This window comes from Pogoniulus pusillus, chromosome 9 (genome assembly GCF_015220805.1).
Source record: "Pogoniulus pusillus isolate bPogPus1 chromosome 9, bPogPus1.pri, whole genome shotgun sequence".
In the NCBI taxonomy this organism is placed as follows: Eukaryota; Metazoa; Chordata; class Aves; order Piciformes; family Lybiidae; genus Pogoniulus; species Pogoniulus pusillus.
This window is the reverse complement of record NC_087272.1, coordinates 20,782,410-20,799,176: the sequence shown is the minus strand read 5'-3', so window position 1 is coordinate 20,799,176 and position 16,767 is coordinate 20,782,410. Positions and strand designations below refer to the sequence as shown.

Sequence of the window (16,767 nt, the reverse complement as noted above, 5' to 3'; positions counted from 1 at the left end):
GCCAGGTGAACAACAGTTTATGCACACTGACATTAAGTGGCAAATAACACAGTATGCCTGTTCCATTCTTCTTTTCTTTATGCCTTCTCAGCCCTCCATGCATGGAAACACATATGAACACGTGCATCTGGGATTTTAATGACTGTGAACAAAATATAAACAGAGTTGAACAGTACACTGACTGAGTAAGCACTAGGGTCTTAAGAAAAATAGTTCAAGGCTCCCTCTAATGCATAATCCTGATGGAACTTGTGTTTTTTGAGAGTCACTTAGGAATAGAGAGGTTTTCCTTTCTGCACACTCTTAAAAGTTAATTTAAAATGGCAGCTGAAGTGAAACTCTAAGATATCGCCTTAGGGAAGAATTATAATAGGGAACTCTGACCACTACAAAAAGTGCAGAGAGATAAGTTGTAAATTAAAAAGTAATTTTATCCTTAGTGGTGTTAAGTATGTTCAGCAAGAAGAGTTAAAATGAAATACTCTGGTGTTCCTGCTCTGGCAGAGTCAGCGTTTCCACCAGAATATTGTGTATATCTTTCATTTAGTTTTTTTCTCCATTCAAGTTAAGCAGCCTAACACTTTCAAGCCGTAAAATATCATTACTTAAAGAATTTAACTTGATTTTTAAAAGAAAATAATTTTGCCATATGAGATTTAAAGTGCACAGCAGTATTCAGGTTATTCAGATGCTTATGTTTGCACAGTGCTCAACTTTTATGCAACTCACAATGAAATATTTTTCTGCCATACATAAAATTTCATCATTTGTTATAGGTAATTAATAAAAGAGTTGCCAATGACTACTTAAGTACTTTAACTGTTTATATTTTGCAAGCTAACATGAAAACTAAGATCTGAGTATAGATGCTAATGCTTTGTCTGAAACCTCCAGTTAAGCAATTGAAAAGTGGCTCTAATGATGAAAATCACAGAAGCCAATTTTATAAGGTAACACACTTTAAAATATAAACAGTATTCATTATGTACTTAGTCAGAATTTAACTGACTCTTCAGGTGCTGCAGTGGTCTTCAAGCTGTCACATCCAGCTGAGTAAATTGCATGATTAAGTATTTGAGTCCAGCCCTCTCAAAGTGTTAAAAGGCAAAAGAATACTAAAATGGTTGTATTTTCAAGACACTCATTAACATTTCAGCCTGCAATTTCCTACAAGTTAATTTGGCTGTCTCTGAAACCAAGCTTTGTGTAACAGTCTGCAAGGACACAAGCAGGTGGAGGCATAGAAGGTAACAGATATGACCACTTGAGTGGGCTACAAAGCTTCCAAGAACAGCAAGGAATGGCCTGTGTCACTGTTTGCAGGTTGTAATGACTGCAAATATGACATTTTTAGCTTTTTTCTGTCATTGGGAAAATTCCTTCCCTACATTCTTGTGTAGGTTTCCCAAGTCTCTTTTTACTCTTGTTACCTGTGGGACAAGGATTCTGAACTGCACCATTTCAGCTTGGGGAATACACTGAAAATTAGCTTTAATTTCTGACAGTCCTAGACAAGATAATTAGAGTTTCAGAAGAGATCCTATCCAAAACTCCTATCCTTATCTTCCAAGTACTGCAATATTCCACAATCTTATATAGTTCTATACAATTAATTACAAAAGAGAATCAGTATCGCCAGACTGGCTAAAAATTAATTGTTCCATCTTAAAAACACAAGGTTAGATTAAAAGTTCTTACATTTTTTAAAAGATTGTATCTTGTCTCTCTCTTTGCAATCATTGGCCTCACATTATAACTTTTAAGTATAGAAGCTTAAAAAAAAGTATTTATGCTGGAGGCTTTTAATTACCTGAATGATAGAGAGATTCACACAAGAAAATATAAGATTGATGTCAAAAAGCTTAACTTGACATACACCAAATCTTCTGCCAAATACTTTTTTGTTTTTAGCCTATAGATTAAGAAAATTTGAAATAATTTGCTTGACAGCTGTCTTTGTTTGCTTTGCATTTCTCTGGCAGTGATATAATGTATGTCACTGATATCAGTTACTCAATTATTCTTGTGCACAATATTTTTTTTTTCCACAAAATGTATTTTTATGGTTACTGAACTTACAGAAATGTATTCCTACTACAAATTTACATAAGAGGCAAGTGCCTCCTATTTTGTAAGGCACTTCTGCTTTACCTCAACTTTTTGTTGCAAGCCATTTTTAATAAAGCATCCTAGTGAAAACGATTATCCATATATAGTGTGAACTAAATATGTAAAGATATTTGCACTGGTGAATATATCTTTTATTAACTCTCCACTGAAGTAATGGTTCAGGACAAATTTATCTTGAAATACAAATCTTACTTTTTTAAATTAAGACTCTTAAAGTAAATTAAATAATAAATTATGGGCCTTTTTGTTGTCTACATTCATCATAATTTCACTATGTACTATGAAAAGAAAGTTCTTCGCTGAGAGAGTCATTGGAACTGGAATGGGCTGCCTGGGGAGGTGGTGGAGTCGCCATCCCTGGAGCTGTTCAAGGCAGGATTGGACGTGGCACTTGGTGCCATGGTCCAGCCTTGAGCTCTGTGGTGAAGGGTTGGACTTGATGATCTATGAGGTCTCTTCCAACCTTGGTGATACTGTGATACTGCGATACTGTGAATGAGTTAATAAAGCAAAACCATTTTGATTTAGTAAAATTTCATTGTTACAAATTCCATGTCTGTTAGACCTTCATTCAAGACATGGAAGTCTTGAAGATATAGATGATAAAATGTGGTAAAGAAATATCTGTATGTAAAGGAAAAACTGCTGTAATTTAAAGAATAAAACTGAATTACATTCCATGTCTATAATTAAGATTGATGCTGATTTTTTTCTTTAAGAAAACTAGAGATAATATGTTGTACAGAAAAGGAGTACCTGCTGTATGACTTATTTGGATATATAATCCAAAGCTATTTTTTAATTATTCATTAACATCTCTGTCATAACAGGCTGTGCAGAAGGTGAATGTAATGTTCGCTACTGGCTCTCACTTGTTGTAGGAGTAACTTGGCATCTAGCAACTTTCTTGTTGAACTGTCTGCAAAGCCTTATAGGTACATTCATGACATATGGCAAAGAAACCAGACAAGTCACTGTTACTGTTGACAGCACTTTGGTATTGGGACAAATGATATTTCACAAATGACATGCCACATTTCAGGTAATTGTGTTTACTCATGCTGGACAAAGGCATCTGTAGAGCCGTATGTATTCAGTAACAACAGACTGGAGGTGATGTCTTTAACTGGCCAAAAAGCAGTCAGTATTAAAGTTAGAATCAGTATGTTTCCCTCTCTAACCAGAACGACCAAATATATTGCATTTATATAGTAATTTCCTCTACCAAAAAATTGCTTATTTGGCAGTCAACCTTCACATATGAAATAACAGACTGCTGAACAACTCCTTTTCTGTTTCTGAACTCCAAGGTTTAAATCCTACCTAATATCCCATTTTTATTTATCTTTGCCTTTTCACCTCCAGAGATTCTCTTTTTGCTTTATTTTTGATCATCACCAAAACATAAAATACCATAATTATTACTCTTGATTCTAACTGCATGTTTTCTGAAGACAAAATCACTGACCAGGTGTAACCTATAGATTTCACAGTTTCAGAAACCTTACACAGAACTTTCTTTTACCTGCTTGGACTCAAGGCTATGTTCTAAATGTGCCATATTCAGGAGCAGCAATTTAAATTACAAACATGTGGATCAGTGAATCACAGAAACACAGAACAGTAGGGGTTGGAAAGGACCTCTGAAGATCATAGAATCATAGTATAAGTCAGGGTTGGAAGGGACCACAAGGATCATCTAGTTCCAACCCTCCTGCTGTGGGCAGGGACACCCTATCCTAGATCAGGCTGGCCAGAGCCTCAATCCAGCCTGGCTTTAAACAACTCCAGGGATGGGGCCTCAGCCACCAATCTGGGCAACCCATTCCAGGGTTTTACCACTCTCATGGTGAAGAGCTTCCTCCTCACGTCCAGTCTGAATCTCCCCACCTCCAGCTTTGCTCCATTCCCCCTAGTCCTGTCACTACCTGATATCCTAAAAAGTCTCTTCCCAGCTTTTTTGTAGACCCCCCTCAGATACTGAAAGGCCACTATAAGGTCACCTGGGAGCCTCCTCTTCTCCAGACAACAGCCCCAACTCTTTCAGTTTGTTCTCATAGGAGAGGTGCTCCAGTCCTCTGATCATCCTTATGGCCCTGCCTGGACACATTCCAAAGTGTCCACATCCCTCTTGTAATACAGGCTCCAGAACTGGATACAGTACTTCAGATGGGGTCTCAACAGAGTGGAGTAGAAGGGGAGAATCACCTCCCTTGAAAATCAAGATCATCAAGTTCAACCCCTCTGACAGAGCAGGATGACCTAAAGCAGATCCATCTAATGGATGGATAATTAAATTCACTCTAAATTTCAGATGAAGAAAGAGAGAAAAATGCTGTGCAATTTAATGCAGTGGAAACTGCAAACCACCTTTTACAATAAATGTGTTATTTGCCACATGCATAGATAGTTATTTAAAAATAATAATGCTTTCTCAATTTATTAACTTCTACAACTACTTAATTTCAGCACAGATAAATGTATAAATTCTGTGTTCGTGTACACATTTGTAAACAAAAAGCATGGAAAAAAAAAACAAGAATGTTTCCACAATTCTATCAGTAAAACATTTCTGAGGGCTGTTGGACTCATTAGATTACTATAGATTAATTTAATGAGATTTTTCATAGCAGTAATTTTCTTCAGAAATCTTATAGCATTCTGAAGAACAAGTGATTAATAATATTTCATGTAATAATTTCCCCATTTCATCTCTTCTTGGACAGTTTCTTCACACATTTATTTTCTGGTACATTATTTTATTTTGTACCTGACATCTTGAAGTCTATGACATTTTATATAGTCTTCTATTTGACTGACCTTGAGTTCTTAGCATATATATGGGCACTACCACCACTTACAACTCAACAATATTTCTGAGATATGTCTCCTCAAGGAGCTTTTGACAAGTGCAGTCTGTGCAAAATTGGCCAGAGCTTCTTTGCAGGTATGTAAGCAATAACTCTGTCACTGCCTTACAGACAAGCTAGTCAGACTGAGGAAGAATAGGACAGAATAATCAAAAGGAAAAGAACTGCTGTCCACAAAAGCCAGGGCAGACATTGCTTGGCACAACTGAAGAGTCAAAAGGACTCTGCTCCACCAATTACAGTTCTGTATCTCAGCAATGAAGTCATTCACTTAAGAACTTGGATGGCTGTGCTTGAAAAGATGTCATTTTCTCAAGCTCTCATTACATACTGAAATTGAAATAAGCTTCCTTCAGAACAAAGACCATACTGCTGTTCAATAAAATACCTTCAAGTTCAGGAGGATAAACTGTTAAGTTCAAGGTAGAAAAATCTCTTCCCTTCACCTAAAATTGTTTTCCTCAAATATAAGAGCCCAAAATTTAGCTGTAAAAGTCTGCTAATATCAGAGGAAAGAAAAGGAAGGATCAGACTGGAAATAGTAGCAAGCTGTAATAACCCAACATTTTTATGTACATATTACATATGAGATATGGCAAAATAATTGAGTTGCTGCAAAGTCATACTTGTTCTTGACCCTCAAATTATACCACTTAGGTTTAGAAAATGGTTGGTTGTGTCATAAATATAATAGTAAAACCATCTGTAACCTCTCTGAGTCTCACAGACAAAACCTGTGAATACTAATGCATCATAAACTGGTGTGCAATTAGCAAAATTATTGAAAATACATTAAAAAGGGAAATCTCTGGTGTCTGACATATCTACAAATGCAATTTTATATAATGGATTAGCAAAAGCAAAATAAAAGCCAAGAAGTGGGACAGTAGATACAGAAAATGAATGATCCTACTATCATTTTGTGATACATTTACTTGTATTTCAGAAGGCTTTATGCTAAAATCACTCTCAGAGGATTATCACAGAATTCTGAAACAATCTATACTGAATTCAGCACTGAAGAAAAAAGAAAACCAGCACCAGATAAATGCTCTTTTTGCATGTAATGACTTACTACATAGGAGCCCCTATAGTTTTAGGGTACAAAACACCAGACAGTGAACAATATTTTCTTTCTTTCTGACAGGTAATTAAATTGACTGGGTTTGTACAACTTCCCTCTTGGGTCTGGAACATCTTACCCTGAAGTCAAAGTGTGGTAGACATTATCTGCATTTCAGCTTGTTCCAGTAATTCATTTGTCTGTAAGTCAAGCAGACCTTTTCTGCTATTGTCTGTAGTTGTGCCAGCAGAAATTGATTTATTTGCTGTTTCATTTCATGCAAAGATTATAATCTTTTCCCAAAAAATCAGAATAGTAGATTTCCAAGGTAGAGACATTGCTCTGCATTTTTTTGCCCTGTAACTGAAAGAATGCTTTGCCACACATATATGCACAAACTAATTCCAAAGATAACCCAGAAAACTCTGCCTGTTTTAATTTCAATGGAGTATTCTCAAATATTTGCTTAAACAAAATTACACAAAGATATCGCATAAGCTTTAAAACTGCAAGAAACTCTGTACCGAGGGCAGCATATGATAACAGTTACACTTCAGTGCTTTGGAAGAAGTACACATGGTATTAGAGATAACTTTCCTGGTTTCATATGTTCTGTTCTCAGGCTCAGATCATGCTGGAAGAGCCAACAAGAGCGACATACTACATCTCTCTCATTTTATTCTACTGTTCCCTCATCCCTTTCCCCCATCCTCTTATGTTAGGTATACCCCCATATGCATTCTGAGTAAGAACATTCATCATTATTTTCCTTGACACCTATCACATGTCATCTATCTTACTGAGTACAAGCACTGGACCACCTGGTAACAGCAGTCTAGACAGAATCTAATGTTTCAGAACAAGTTCCCACTCATTTACAGTGAATGTCAGCACTTACACAATGAATGTTCTTGTGTCTGAGGTAGATGACTAAAAATGTTTCTCTGAAGAAGAGCTCAGTGAATAGGACTTTGAGTACCGAAACAGTAATTGAATATAAGATAATTAAGTATATTTTGTTACTGAGAAATAGAGGTTAAGCACTTTCTCCACTGTCACCCAATAAAGGCAAGAGCCAGATCAAAACTTGGCTTCCACTGCCTTAACTTATTTTCCATGCATTTGCTAGATCTCTAGAATAGGAGCAGATTCTGACCTTGCATTACCAGATGTACTGTTAGCCTCAAAATTATTATTCAATCTTTAAAAAATATAGCAGACTGAAATGAACTGGCAGATATAAGTTATTATACAGCACTGCATGGTAATGAAATACTGGAGTTTCATTTCTAGGAATCCATTTGCCTGTGGTAGCAGATGCCTTGGAGGGCATCTATGCACCCAGGTCTTCAGTGTGCACAGTAAATAACTGTAACTATGTTCACTTAAATTGCAGATACTGTCACTTGACTTAGCAGACCTAGGCTTACATCAAGATACCACTTCTGATAGCTGATAGGAAAGTAACATGATCACAAAAGGGAAGAAAAGAAAGAAAACTAAAAGCAGTGAAGATAGCTACAGCAGGTTAAAAAACCTCAGTATTTAATAATCACATGTAAAATGTTGACCATTTTTCAGACCCAAATAACTATTGAGGCAACAAGACAGTTGCTTGTCTAGTTGAAATGGAATGCATATTGTCTATAACAGAAATGCCTTTCTGAACTACCCATTATAACTGTATACTACTCTGACCAGAAATGGATTTTGGACTAGAATGCTGTGATTGCTTTCCTACATGGGGAGGGGAGCCCCTACAGTGTTGCCACCCTTCCAGTAGAATGATGTTTTGAACTTCAAGGGAAAGACTGTAAAGTATTAAGAGTAAAGAAAAAGATGAAAAGTGATAAAGTTACATTTGTATAGTTTAAATTCTGTACACAAGGTCGATTGTAGCCAGGTGGGGGGTGGCCTCTTCTCCCAGGTAACCAGCAATAGTACAAGGGGACACAGTCTCAAGTTGTGCCAGGGTAGGTATAGGCTGGATATTAGGAAGAAGTTCTTCACAGAGAGAGTGATTTCCCATTGGAATGGGCTGCCCAGGGAGGTGGTGGAGGCACCGTCCCTGGGGGTCTTCAAGAAAAGACTGGATGAGGCACTTAGTGCCATGGTCTAGTTGATTGGATAGGGCAGGGTGATAGGTTGGACTGGATGATCTTGGAGGTCTCTTCCAACCTGGTTGATTCTATGATTCTATGATTCTATGATTGTATTTAATATGAATGTGGTGAGTTAGCAGCAAGTCCATATCTGATGAAGCAGTAATAGTTCTAAGAACAGTAACACTTAAAATAGGAGAATAATCCAGGGAATACTTCTGACTAATCACTCTAGTTAACAGAAAAAAGCCAACAACCTTCAATTATTAAACTTTAATGACTTTCAAATTAAAAACAAGTGAAAAGAAACATCCATCCAGGGTGTGTAGCCTAGTGAATACTGAATACACAGAAGAGACAACTGTGGAACTCCAGAAGTGGCAGACATCTTGCTGGAGTAATGAAAGGTAGAAAGTTATTAAATCACTTGTGACATATATTGCAATTGCTATGCTTTTTATAGTTACAATTTAATGATCCCTATAGAAGACAGATATCTACATGTTTGTAGATTAGTAGATCAACCTTTTTTCTTGCATCTGCAACATTAGCTAAACCAGACTAGACCAAATAATAATAACAAACTCCCTATATATCCAATAAAAAATCCTGTTCCATTCTTATACAGATGCTGTTCCTGCTTTCATGTCCCTTTCTCCTGCTTCCCAGTTACCTGAAAGCCAGCATCAGTAAATAAAATGTGCTGAGTGTAAGATAAAACACTTGCAGGTCAGGTCAGAAGCTTAGTGGCTGAGGACAAAGGAAGAAGAGTATCAGCACTTTTGTCAGTGCCTTGCATTAAGTATGACAGCAGTCAAATTTATTCAGTGATGCTCAGCCTGCAGATTGGCATAATTCTGCGGAGTGTCAGAGGATGTACAGAACAAGCACTTCAGTGCTGCACTGACTGTGGTTTGCAATAGTATCAGCAAGGCTTAAATGGCTTTGAGCTCAAGATTAGGATGATCTGTATTCAGAAACAACTGCCACAGTTGAGTCTGTCTTATGCATTTACAGAGAACAAAAGCTGCAATGGTAAAGTTAGAAGACATTGGCCAAATCTGGTGGCATATGGCTTGAAGTTCTGTGTAATGACTTCTGATAGTGATCACTGTTATTTTCATCTCCAAATCTAAGTCCTCATTGCTAGTGCTCTCAGGACTTACTGGGACTGTGTTTGTACAAGGTACGTGACAACACATCTAAGTGAAATCTCAGAAAAAATCACCTGTCTCCTGTTTTAAAACAAGGCAAAACACTTATACTCTGCTTCTTGGGGGTTTGTTTGCTTGGTTATTTTAACTGACAATTTCCTAATATTTTCTTGCTCATATATAAAATCAGAATTTTGCAAATAGAGACTATTTTGCTGGTTTGGCATCTTGGCAATTCTGTGGTTGTAATGATTTTCATTGTTAGTGCCTGAAATAGTGAGCCAAAGCAGACATTCTGATTCCAGATTGAATACCACTTCAATTTTAATTTAAAATATTTATTTTCTACCTATCTCATGTTTTCTTAGATTTTATTTGTTTTGACTTATTTTTTCCTTTATGTTTCACATTTGGTTAACATCCCAGAAGCAAATAGGAGTCAAATAATCAAGTTCTAGCAATAACGCAACTAATTTGTACTACTTTTACAGGGCTAAATTTTGTCAAACTGTGTTCTTTACTTATGGATGTGGTCTTTGCCAAACATGCTAAAGTGTCCTTCGACCTTCCAGATAGTTCTTGCTGTCTTACATCCATTCTATAATTTGTAATTCAGACTCTACTAGTTTGATGGAGTTTTTGGTGGTTGGTTTGGTTTTTTGGTTGGGTTTTTTTTTTTTTTTTTTTGGGTAAGGACAACTGGAAAAAATTGAGAAAAGTATTTTAAAGGGAAATTCAGGAAAGGAAATTATTAAAGCTGTATCTGAGATCATCTGCATAATCATTCAAATACACAAAACAATCTTAAAGTTAGCTTTCTTTCAACAATAGTTTAATATCCAGAAGAGCCAGAGAATTCAGACACCACAAATTCACATGTGTGAGATGTCAAATAGTTTCTGTGCCCACTGCTCTGTAATGAAACCGGAAGCTTTCTGAATTAATTTTCAACATTAACTAGCAAAACAATACATCAGCAATACTGATTAAACCTGGTCTAATTCAAAACATAGCATTAACAAAGATATTTTGAAAAAAAAAAACAAAACCAACAAACCGAAACCAAAGGGCTTGATCTACAGGCAACAGTTGTCATTTTCACAAGTTACTGTACTTTTATATAGAATGCTATTTCCTTATATTTTACCTCAGAGGCAAATACATAGCAGAAAGTTGCCCATTACAATTAAAAGAGTTAATGTAAGATTCATGACTTCAGACTCACAGATAGCATCTGTGGTATCTTAGGACAGATAATCTGTGAAAGATCCTAGTTGAAACAGCAGGTAAGTGGAAGGAAAAGGTGAGAAAAGAAAATTGCCTTTCTTTGGAGCCTCAGTTCTCCTAAGATAGCAAAATTTATGCCACCATTTCCTCAGCATCATTATGTACAGCATAACTTTATGGAAATACAGCATAGGCAAAACCTGACTGACTTATCTGGGTTACTGAAACAGATACATGTTAGTAGGTTTAACTGCTGCATCACCCACCTAGGTCAGGGCTGAGGATTAGGCATCACTTTTGCCTAATAAATAATGATTAACAGCTATCATATAAAGCACCTTTAAAAGCTCTCACTAGATGCAAGATGCAACTACAGACTTCAACTTCAGCCTTATCAGACAAGCTTATATCCATGGTTATATGGTTACCACCCGTCAATACGGCATTACTCACAAACACACAAATACTCTTGCTACGTGCTTTGGTCATTACCTGTGTAGCTATGGACAGTGCCTGCTTGCTCCAAACAGTCATCACTTCCAAAGTTTGTCCTACCTACCAATATACATTTGTACTACAACGACGCTGATACCTACAACATACATTCGCCCTGCAACAACATAAGTGCCTAGCCACCCATGTCTTAAAGGATACCATGTGTTTTTTTCACAACCAAACTGAAATACTAAACATTATCAAAAGCAGGTGTTACTGGAACATCAGGAATTCCATAGGAATCCATCAGGTTGAAAGTCAAAGCTCAAGGCTGCTAGAATTTATATAGGCTTGGTGTGGCCCCTGTGAATCCTGGAATTCCTTGAACCTTATGTTTCTAGCCCTTTTCCAGACAGACTGGAAAGATGGGATCTATTTTCATATGAGGAGCACAGTGCAGATTGCACCAGCCTTACAATTTGAAAAGCCATATAAGTAGTCATTAAATTTGGGAAGAAGGACAAATGTCAATCTGGTTACAAATTAACATCTGTATATCCTCAGCAAGCCTATCGAAGCTGGACCAGAGATGTCTCAAACCCCAGAATATTCTGGTCTTTATATGAAGACATGGGGACATTCCCAAGTATACTATGCAGCAGAATCTTACCACCTCTGCTTCACTTATCTGTAACACACTGAATGTCTCTGAAATTCATGAAAGACTGCTGGTACAGATGTGCCTTTTTTGTTTGTTTTGTTTGTTTGTTTGTTTGTTTGTTTTTTAATAGTATAAAAACTGTGCTCATTGTCCACATTACTGGTATCAAACCAGCTCAGGACAGTTCTATATATTGCATATGTATTAACACAGTAAAATGAACATTGATGCAACACATTAACATCTCAAAGGCAGGAATGTCAGGGTGCTGATTAATTTTCACAGCAGTTATTCTGAAGTACTAACAGCTTTTCCATCTGCATAGGGCACTCTAAAGTTACAAAAAACTGTGAATAACTTTTATACATTTTCATTATAGTTTATGTGAGGTAGAAATTAACTGACAGTGATTAATGAACTCTGATTAAAGGTTGTTTTTTTATTTTATTTTATGCTTTTCCTAACTTAATAACAAAGTTCTCAAGTGTCCTAGAAATTGGAGAAAAAAAAAGTAATGATAAGCAAAACTAGTTCAAAAGGATGTACACAGCTATTGAACTGATTACTCCTTTTCTTTTCCTAGTTTCGTCCAGATAAATTTACTACTCCAATACTTAAAGATAGCAAAATGCTTCTATTTTTTCTTTATTTGATTTGTTGTTGCAGAATAATTGCTATGTATTATTTCTAGATCAATTACTGTGCGTTCAGAACTACTGCAGTAATTGTTCATCCGTACTTCATCTTCCAAATTGAGGCAAGAATAAATGGTGGTTTTTCAATGCTACAACTTTTGATCTAGTTTCTAAATTTGAATCTCTATGGAATTGTTTTCCCATTTAGAACGTGTCTGCATAAAAAAGACCTACAATATAATACATCTGAAGGAAATTTGGATGAAAGCCATGTATCAAGTGCTATGCATGAGTTTTCAGGAAAAGGAATATAATTGAGAAGAAAGACTATGAGGGTACTGAAGGACAAACAAAATTTGTTTCAGACTAACTATACTGGAATAAACAACATGCATAAAAAGAATATGAAATGACAAAGCACAACATAGATTACTAACATCTCATCCACAATACAGATTATTAATATCTCATCCTTCAGATAAGGGTTATACCTTGTTCTAGATAATTACAACAGTTCAATAAAGTGTTTAATAACACAAACTTTTTCACTCCTTTAAGAGCAGTCCAAAATGATAACTTTGAGGAAAAGCAATTAAATTGTATACAATATGAAATGCCATTGCCCTTCCTTTTTTCTTTCAATAAATTTCGTAATGTATTTAGAATAGAACTTATTTACCCTGATTTGTGGCAAGAAGATCTCCCCTTATCTCTGTCCTCATTCTCTTTCAAATCAGGTCACCAATTATCCTGCAATGTCTAAAAGAATTCCTGAGATACATTTGCTCTCATTTAAGAAAGGCATGTTTGTACTCCATGCCAAACACTAATTTTTCATTCTTATTTTTTCCTTTTGTTCAAAGGAATATTAAAAAACTACTTGTTTTTATCCTGACCTTGCCATTAACTGCTATGATTTCAACTCTTAGCCACTAAGCAATTAAGAAAATAATAATAAAGAAATATTTTACTACATCCAGCCAACAATTTCCATGTTAAAAAAAGTCTAAGCTGCAGCCATGTGGTCTCAATCAGGCAGTAAAAAACCTCCTTGTATTTTCTTAAATGCACAACTGCAGTATGCCCATAACCTCTCTTTTAAATCATCTTAACCAGATCTGAATCACTCTCACCACAAATGATTCTGTGGCCCTGGAATGTGCTGGGGTAGACAGAGTTTCTCTGCAATGAATACTGGGACATTTCCCACTTCTTTAGTGTTAAGAGAATAGTCTGCAGGGGGAAAAAAAAAATCTTTAAAAGGTTAAAGCCAAGATAAAAAAGTGACATCACAGTTCAATCATTCAAGGAAAAAAGGAAAAAAAAAATACAACTACTGCCTAATAAATCAGTACTGTGTGCCACAAACCACAGTAAGCCAATGCAGCCAATGAACAGCTTTTCTTGCTGAAACAGAGATACCGCAAGCAGCTGGCAGATGTATGTGCAATTATATGCACAGAGAGCCACTGACTTCGTTAATCTGGCCAGTCTTGCAAAAGCTGATCAATTAAAAATCCAGAATAATCATTTCAGCAACAATCTCTGCATTACCTTACATTGTACAGCAGTTGTTTCTTACTGTGGGCTACCAAGATTTTTTGCATAGATGAGTATGTGCATGGCACTTGGTCAAAACCTTAGGATCAAACCCCCCTCTTTGTGGTACCTTATGTTACCCAGATGAGTGCTGCCAACCTTCTCCACTGCTCTACTCAAGCAAGTAGGAACAACAGGCAGAAAGCACCTTAGCTTTCTCAGCACATCTCAAAATATTACTTTCATATAAAGTTGTAACAGAAGAAGGGGAATGCAATTCCCTGGGGCCTCCTAAAAGTCAAGTTCAACCAGCAAATGAGCAAGCTTTCCTTAACTTACTGCAAGATTCTCAAATGCCACTTCCTCTTTAAAAGTCTATCTACAGCCTGAAAGTTTTCTTTCAGTTTTAATCACCTCTAAAACCAATTTAAACATGTGGCTAAAGTGATACACATTTAAAACAGCCAAGAGCCAAGATGTTTAGATCCAGATATTAGCCTTCTCACACTTCATGGATGTTGGAATTCAAAGGTTTTGATACAGGCCTATCTCTGAACTCAACACTCACTGCCAAAACTCACAGTCAGAAGAAAATACGCTTTAACATAGCAGAGCAGGAAAAACAGCATAACGATGTCAGATTTTTTCACCACATCAATGAGGAAAAAAAATGTCATCATAGCACCCGTGTAAATTGTGAAACTGAAAGCAGCTGCTGAGGCAACCTGACATGGTGCCATCGGCAGGGGGGGTCCAACTCAGGGAAACACCATTCCATTTTTAGAGCTGAAAAAGAATCTTTGCTAGTTCTAGTATGTGATTCCAGTTCAGTGAATAACTTGCCACAAATAGAGCTAGTAACTACTAGAGAAAGGAGTGCCTTAGTACATGACAAACAAAACATGTACTAAACATCCCTGACATCCTAATATGTGGCATACTATCTGCTAAGCTCTGTTTTGCAGTCATTCCACAGCAACAGAAATTTAGGAGATCACTTTATCAATTACCACACCAAGTATTGTATTCCTCCAGCTGAATAGTGGAAGAATGGGAGAGTTTTGGTTACAAGTTCCTAAATTAAAGAAAAACCAAAATGATCAGAGCTCAGCCAAACAGTTATCTGCCTGTCTGCTGTACTTTGCATGACCATCCGTTTGCTCATTCAGCATATTTTTCATGTGACTAGATTCACCTTCACAAATACCTGATAACCAGCAGTTAATAAGAGGGTAGAGGGAAGGGACTACTCACCTTGCCAAAACAAAACACTGGCTCATCTAATTCCAGTAGTTGATGGAGCCAGAGTTGAGGGGAGGGAAAGGAAAGCCTTCCTATTTGGGGTATATTATCCAATTTTATTTTTTTTTAAGTACATTCAGACACCTGCTCCTTTCCTCTTGGCCAAATTTGTTACACAGTTGAACTTCTGGATTTCAAGAGTTAATTATTTATCACTTCATTAGGGTAATCCATGTAGCAAGACATAACAGCATGCCGCTATCGATGCTTATAAGCAATTTTTAAACAAATGGGTCCCTACAGTGTATTTCATTTGACAGCCAGACAGTATTTCTGAAAGCAAGACTTTTGGATCAACCTGCCATAGTGCTGATCATTATTAAAAAAATCCTATAAAGACAGGGCAATGAAAAAAAAAGGTCCTTGTAATAATGCAATCCACTCTGCTAGTAAAATCAAAAACCAGCACAGTTAATGTTTCATAAAACCAGAATAATTTTGCTTATTGAGAGAAAATGAAGTTTCTTTTTTCAAATTCCTATCCTCTGTCTGAGAGGACATGCGCTCCTTTTCACTGTACATTAGCTTTGTACACTCTCAAAGCTTTCCATTTTTTAAAACAGATTCACTTAGCTCTTAATGCTGAGGAGGGGAGGAGAGGTGCGTATGCAAATCATTCAAATCGAGTTTATTTTAGGTTCCTGTAATCTAAATGGTCTTAGGAAGCGTCTCATCCCTTTTAGCTCCTCTAGCCTTCTGAACTTTACTTCTACTTGCATCCTCTGTGATGGAAGATCTTCCCAGCTTCAGCTCATGTACTTGAAAGAAGAGTTACTCTGCTCGTTAAAGTTACTCTGCACTACACACGGTTTGAAACAGAAAAAAAATGCAGAAAGCCCAATGACGAAGCTTGGAATTTGGAAAGCTTTCTGGAATTTTACAGGTACTTAGGATTTTTGCTAAAACGTATACATTCTTATAGTGCTTTTTGGAAAGGGAGAGATCAGGAACACTTCACTGTTAGGCAAGGTTCCGAGACCACTATAACTGAGCATGCATTGTATGATTCAGGCACACACTTTCCCCCCCTCCCCTATTGTTGTAAAGCAGCTAAAGCACCTTTTGTTTCTTGCATCTTTACATACATTTAATACCGGCACTTACCGTTGTGGAACAGATCGACCCCCACCCTCCCCAGAGAAGTTGATAGCTGATGGTCGCTGGATCCGTTATTTCTTGACTATCCCGTCTCTTAGCTTTGCTGCTCTAAATTCAGCCTAGTTTGCAGAAGAGCACAGAAAAATGAATAGACAGGCACAGCCGAGCTGCCAGATTCCAGCCACTCACGATCGGCAATGAGACGACCTCTCCAGTTCTGACTGATTTCAAAGAACAAAGCCTGCTGGCAATGAGGAAGCGGAGCTTAAGTCCTCTGGCTTCAGTCCAGCTGTTGCTCTTGCTTTTGCTTCGGAGTACGTGAGAGTGTTTGTATGAGCTTGCAACGCATGGAAGGGATGGGGGCTGGGGAAAAGAGAGGGTGTGTATAAGGGGAGGAATGCTAGTCATATCCAAAAATAACACGAAGGAAGTAATGTAGTGATCCGTTCCCCTTCATTCACTCCTCTTATCACATATACTGAGAGGGTCTATGAGCTTCTGATCTCAGGAGCAGGTACAGAAAAAAATCCAATGTGACTTACAGCTCATTT

The 16,767-nt window shown here is 37.0% G+C and overlaps 1 protein-coding gene across 1 annotated transcript in view; it reads right to left on the bottom strand.

Moving 5' to 3' along the window:
- The window catches only part of PALLD (palladin, cytoskeletal associated protein), a 143,120-nt gene extending 126,713 nt beyond the window's left edge, over window positions 1-16,407 (bottom strand). The window contains exon 1 of the mRNA XM_064148805.1: window positions 16,223-16,407. The gene's annotated coding sequence lies outside the window, so the exon portion shown is untranslated. The remainder of the gene's footprint in view (window positions 1-16,222) is intronic.
- Window positions 16,408-16,767: the final 360 nt, after the last annotated feature.